Source organism: Lygodium microphyllum, chromosome 1, assembly GCF_053477565.2.
Source record: "Lygodium microphyllum isolate KBCC chromosome 1, Lygodium_microphyllum_v1.1.10, whole genome shotgun sequence".
Taxonomy (NCBI): Eukaryota; Viridiplantae; Streptophyta; class Polypodiopsida; order Schizaeales; family Lygodiaceae; genus Lygodium; species Lygodium microphyllum.
In genome coordinates, this window is record NC_141135.1 from 112,629,381 (window position 1) to 112,636,663 (window position 7,283).

Genomic DNA, 7,283 nt, shown 5'->3' on the forward strand with positions numbered 1-7,283 from the left:
GAGAAAGAGGAAGCAATGTCTTTTGCCTCTAACAAGAAGCCTATGGAGAATTAACGAGAGAGCATTCAGGTTTCAAATTTCAATCAGATTAATTGCAATGGGTAAATCAAAGGAGAAGAAAAAGTGGTGCAAAGTTTGCATTGAGTTTGGACATACTTCAAAGCATTGTTCTTATGTTCATGGGTCTTGTGAAGAAGGAAAATCTTGAAAGTATTTTCCATGTTTGATTTATGCAATGAGTTTGATGGTATCTGCAAGAGGTTTTCATCAGCAGCACAACAAAGAAGGATTCAAGTTCAAAGATGGATAAAGCATGGGAGAAGTTGGATTCTTTTGAGGACATTCTTCATGAAGAAGGCAAGAAAGTTAGGTGTTATTCAAGTGTTAAGCATATTGGGAGATTGATTACAATAGTTGAAATGCTCGAGGAAAGATACGAATATGTTTTGGATTCCAATTCAGATTATGATTCAAGTTTAAGTGATGATGATTATTGGTGCTCTTTACCCATGGTCATGCCAAAGATTGAGGTAAAGAGCGAGAGAGGACAAGAGCCAAAGAAGCCAAGAATCCTTGAGTGTCCCAAATCCAACAAAGCAACTTGCAATGGGAGAATGGATAATCACACACTTTGCATCAATAATCTCAAGGTATTTTCCATATTTTTGTATTTTGCAAACTGTCATAATTTATCTCCAGTCAGCTATAATTAAGAAGAAAGTAGAGCATCAGTTATGAACAATGAAGATAATCAGATTGGTGATCAAGAATATCAGATATGTATTCAAGAAGATGATGCTGTTATGGATGATAAGTTTGAGGATTATGGTTGTTGCAATGAGGATATCATTGTGCATAATTTTATTGGTTCTCTCATTGATGCTAAGGAAGATAATGTAGCTACTAAGTTGGATTTCGATGAAGGAACTTTGCACGAACTTGAAGAAGTGCCACTACTCATGGTGCAAAATGCACCATCTTTGGATGTATTTGTTCAAGATATCGATGTTTCCAACATGCAAGATAATATTTCAGGTCATTGCATTGCTCGCGATCTGAAGAACGAGTCAGTGTTTCACTATAGGGATTGCGGAATCGCAAGAATAAGCACTGTAATTCCTTTACATGAAGAATAGGATTGCAAGATTTGCACTACATTTCGTTTACAAGAGTTGGTTGAATATGAAGCATTGTAGAATGCAGTCAGTTTGTATGGTTTTTCTAAAGTTTCAGATGAGGTACACTCTATGATTCAATCTCCAACTGAGATGATTCATTGGTTTTATGTTAAGCTTGAAAAGGAGAGAAATGCAACCAATGTTACAGCAATTGAAGCTCTGTTTGTTATCAATTGGCTTCAAGAGGATAAAGCATTACTACAGCACGAGGTTTCCAAGTTTCTCATTGTTTTGAAGTCATTAATGCTCTTGAGGAAGTTCTACAGAAGGATTATGAAATTGTTGATTTGTATATACAATTGGTATTTTCTCATGATCCAAGTCAATATGTTATTCTTGAGGATCTCTATGCATTGAATGATTAGGTTGTTGATGTTTCAATTCAAACTGCTATTTTTGAAGTTCTTGAGGGCTTTGATTAGTCTATCATTGAAGTTGTAGCATCTGGAAGTATGCGAGTTCCTACAATGGATATCTATGCAGTTTATATTGCTGTAGGAATGGTTGATGTTATTCATATTGATTGGTTTTTAAGCATGAAAGTACTGATGTTGTATGAGGCAATTTCTACTGTTGAACTCTGAATTCTTGCAACAATATCTTCACTTCCTATAACAGCAACCAAAATGCTTACAACAACAAGCTGAGTTCCTACACTTCCTATAACAGCAAAATGTACTACAACAAGCTAAAAAACAATCAGAAGTGCTACAACAACCTCAAAAATATTGAATACGACAACCACATGATGATTACTGGTTCCAAGTACTTGAAAATCAGTAGTTACAAGTTGTTGTGGATTATCTTACATTTTTTGTTCAAGATGCAATGTCTTATTCAAGATCCAAATTGGGTGGTACATTGCCATACATCTATTATGATGAAAATGCTAGAGCATCATTGGTATCTTTTCAAGTCAATGCAATTATTCTTTGCAGTTGGAGCAATAATCTACTTATTTTGTTATGGTTCTATATCTTCATTCTCTATGATATATTATGGATGTCATTATATATGATGAGTTCTTGGTCCCCTTGTATATTTAATTGAAATGGTTGTACTATAGAACTATGGCTAATTATTGTCACCAACAATTGTTGTAGATACTTTCATTCTGGCTATAATGCAAGGGGATATTGTTAAACTTGCAATTAATGGATTTAGGCTCCAAATACTAATTCAAGTTGATTATAATGAGTCATAAAGGATTCACAAGTTCAGTGAGTAGCTGGAATCAATTTTATACAAGTCACTGTTGTACTGCTGCCTGAAGCAACAATAGTGCCAAATTCTATGGATATTACGGTTATTTGTCAGTTTTTTGAGATAAATAGTTCTCAAACTTTGACATTCATGTTACAGGAAACTACAATCTTGTGACAAAGGTGATTGCAACCTTGCTACGAGAGACCGTAGCACCATTGCATGAAATAGGATTACTACTGCAAGAAACAAGGTTATTGTAGCATAAAATAAGGTTACCATTGTAGGCAATAGATTCACTGCAGTAGGCAGCAAGCTCACCACTGAATGTGACAATTAACCCGATACAGGAAAGTGGTGACTTGATGCAAGAAAGTAACTATTTTGACCAAGTAACCATTAATACCATGCAAAAAAGTCAATATATTGATAAAGAGGTTCAAATGTTACTGGATTTGAATGAAGATCATAATAGATCAGTGTTTATGCTGATTGTTGTTACCATGATGAAGAATGCATTGATTAAGGTTACGTATTATCAATGGGCTTCTATCATTGGGAGGATGTCTCAGGTTATTTCTTAGCCTTATGCAGTGTTGCAACAGTCCTTTGTTTTTGAAAATGTAGAAGCATTGATTCATGAACACATGATATGCTAAAAAAGAAGCTTGATGGGATGCAATATGATAAACTTTTGGGCATGATTACTAGGTGTGTTAAGTAGACTGACCATGTTGAAAATCAAATTTTTGATGTTGATGTTGTCAATACTGATATCAATGATGTATTGCATGATATCAGTAAACATGTAAAGATTAGGGAGCTTATAGTTGACACGATTTATGACATAAATGTTTTGTCTCTTGTATCTCATGAGCAACATACACAGGAGCAGCCTATATCACAAACTCTCATGATGCTCATGAGCCTCACAACTCATGAGACACTCTCTTGTTCCACTATTAGATTTTGTTTCTTTTTTTTTGTCATACTTATTATGCATGTCTTTATTTTGTCTTGATTGTCTTTTGAGTGGATTATGCAACTATAGTGGAGGGCTATAAGTATCCTACTAGAGAGGCTCTACTTATCGTTTGGCTTACTTCATGGTGCAAGGCTGTAAGTAACACATAATTTTTCTCATTTGGTAAGTCACTTTTTGATAATGCATTTGACACCATGATTTATGCAAGGGTTCGAGTCATGTTGGCTGTACCATCCATCCACGAGGCTAGCATGGTTTAGAGCCTTAGTCTTTACTATTTCATGTGTAAAGTAGTCTTTAAATGCCTCATGAAGTGTAGTTTATAGGTAGTTGTAAAAATGTGACTTGAAGATTCAACTGGTGTCATTCTCATTTTTGGATTATCTCTAATGTTCACGGCCTATGTATGGTGGATTCTTATCATGATATATCAGATCAGACAATTGGCACCATCATTCATTATGTCTCTGGTCTATTTCGAACATGTTCTTTATGTTCTATTTCTAAAACTCTAAGTATTAGTGATGAAGCATGTGTTCTCATATTTCTATGTGGTTATATTTGAGATTCCTATGAGCATACAGGATTTGGTATTTTTTGTATGAGGCATTGCATGTCCTATTATGCATTCTGTATAGATTAGGGCAACAATACACCTCTAATCATCTTCAAAGATTCCATTGGACTCTAAGCCTTCATCATTATTTGATTATTGAGGAAAGTTAAATATTGAACTTGTGCATCTTCTCTTTATTATCAGTCCTTCCTCTTCTTGATATTCATGGCAATTAGCTTGGATATGTCTTGGCTCATTGCAAAGGAAGCATCAATGATCAATGTATCTCTTTTGGATGTGTCCTATCTCACCACACTCATGATACTTCATTCCATGGTCCTTTGAGTCATCCTAGTCTTCTTCGGTGTTTGCTATGGGGTAGTTATCTTCAAGAAGTTGATCTCCATTAGGCTCGATTAAGGCTTTAGGTTGTATAAGAGCATCTCATAAGTTAGTCAGCCTTAACGACTCTATACGAGTGTCCAATGATTGATTCAATCTATAGTAAAATTTTGCCACTTGTTGGGTAATATTCATAGAAGGTGCATATTTTTGAAGTGTCATAAACTTAGAGTAATAATCCTACAAGTATAATCCTAGTTGGCACAAGAAAAAGAACTTGTTCAACTTGATGGTATGATAGGAAGACAACAAGTATCTTTGCCTTATGGCTTTCTTGATATCTTCCTAGCCCACAAGGGTTTCGGTGGTAGCATTGTCTTGGCACAACTACTTTCACCATAAGCGTGTCTTACCTTTATCAGCTTCAACTTGGCAATCATAGCCTTATTACCTACATTGATTCTAACCACACCAAAATAATCTTCAAGGGTTTTGATCTAGACTTCACTGTCAGTCTCAACATTGGATCTTTTTCCCATGAACTTAGGCAATTTGATTTGCTTCAAGTGGGATTTTTTTTCTTAAAACTTACCATCCTGTTTATAGAAGGTGCCTACCAATCAATATCATAGTATTTAGGATATCTTTTTAATGTGTCTTTAGCTCCCTTTATTGTAAATAAAATCATTAGACAAACATATGAAAAATGAGTTATTCCTCTACTCATAATGTTTTGCTTTGATACCACATGTAACGTGCCTGATTGAGGAGCCATCAATAGCACGATTTAGAGGTCAATTGAGAGATTTTTTCTAAGTGATGTTGCTCGATATTCCTTAGAATAACATCGATTTTGTTGCCTAGGCTCTCTCAAGTCCACTTCACAACAAAAGGTTCTGATTGTAAACTCATCTAGCATTGGTCTTTGGGTGTGTGCTTGTGCTAGATCACTCGAACTGAAGTCAATGTGTGTCACACTTGGTTCAAGGAGAGTGAGAAACGAGGGGGGGTTGTACATCAACCCCCTTTCCCATAGAGCATAGTCCTCCTCTGGTCCCCTAACATGACATGGAGTTAGGGTTCTAGTTAATCTTCTAGTTCATCATCATTATTATCTAATTAGCACAGTATTTCAAAAAAGCTCTCAACTCACCAAGACCCCCTATCTTAGGATTGATCTATTCAGGGATCTTGCCCTTCCACTCTCATCAATGGTTAGCTTTAATTATCTAATTACCTATTGCACTTATTATGATCAACATATAAAACTAGCTTCTTTAATTAAGCTTTTAAAATACTAGGTTCCTTCATGTAATTTATTGTCACACGATACAAAGACAATGTCAAACAATCCTTTTGAAAACAATTGCAAAAAATGAATTTTTATTTGCACCTTCTCCAAGGTACAATGCCAACTCGACATTTCGTCCCTCATGTCCAAATCTCATGGCACATGAATTACCAATCCACCCTTATCTAGCATTAGGGTCTTTCAAAAAGTCCATCATGGGCTCATAGGGGTTAGACCAGACCCAAGGGAGTTACGACCAAAGCTCCCCTACCACCCTTATCACCTTCTAACCTAACATCGGCCCTATAGAGAGACCTCTCGCATTCAAGACGATCTTAGTCTCCTACACAGTTACACTAGCTCCTTAATGAAGGGCTCCTGCCACTAACCTTAGGAGAGGTTTAGTGCATAACTAGAAATCCACCCACCATGAGGGCACAAGAACTTTTGTGCAAATATATGACCGAGGCAATCAGCCTATCACTAACTAATAAAGGCAATATTTTCCTTTAACAAGAATGACATCTCTTCAAGTTGAAATGCAATTAAACAACACTCTTGGTATCCCACAAGGTCAATAAACTTACCAATATGACTTAAGTTGCAAGTCAAGATAATGCATTTCAAGCCTCTTCATATCACACAAATCTTTTGCCTTTCGAATGTGTAACCTTAATAAGCATAGCCTCTTTCTTCTAATGACATGATGCATCTACCTTTACATGTGATTCATTCGAGGGATCACCAAGTCCCTTATAGGTTTTATCCCTTTTTTTAAAAAATTCTAACCTTGATGACTATGTTCTATTAACAAGAAAATAGACTAAGGTCTAATCTCATGGTTTTTTTCTATTAATGCTGACTTGGTTAGTATAGTATAGTTTGATCTTAACCCCTTTTCCTTTCACAACTTGATCAATTTGAAATCAATAATACCAGTATTAGGTAATACAAGTGGCTCTTATGGAGCGACAGTGTCATCAGGCACATTTCCAGGAGCCCTGCACCAAGGGGTGGCTCTTTGATACTCTAGTCACTCTAGCACTGATGTATGGAGCAGCTATATGGGGGCCAGGCCTTGCCGATTATGTATGGACATTGATGGAGAGACCTCAGGCGATCATGATATCTAGATTGATTCGCAGCAAGGCCTCAGTCCCACATGACATTGTGCAAGCAGAGCTTGCCACACCGCCCATGCTAGCCGAGGCATTATTTCAGACAGTCTGCTTCCTACACAGATTTCAGGATATGGACAGAGATCGCATTGCATACAGAGCATATATGGCATCTCAGGAGATGGCTCGAGCGGGGGATACCACATCATGGTATGCACAGACTAGAGCTTGGTTTGACAGACATGGGCTGGACATTGATAGACTCCCACCTCTTCTATATGATACTCAGGCTCCCACTTACACCCTCTCTCTCTCTGAGAGGAACAGAGTCATCAAACAGGAGATATGGCATATTTATATACAGAGGACATGGGTCAGCCCTGCACAGCCACTGCCATCAAAGATGGCACATTATTATACATAGTTCTTGAGCATATCAGAGCAGGGATTCATAGAGATTCCGAGATATATGCAGATCTATATGCCACATCGATTGAGAGTTCTTATTGGATAGCTCAGGGTATCATCACATCAGCTTATGATTGAGAGTGGCAGTGCCAATGGCATCCCACGGGAGGAGAGGATATGCCCCCTTTGCAGATCAGAGGTG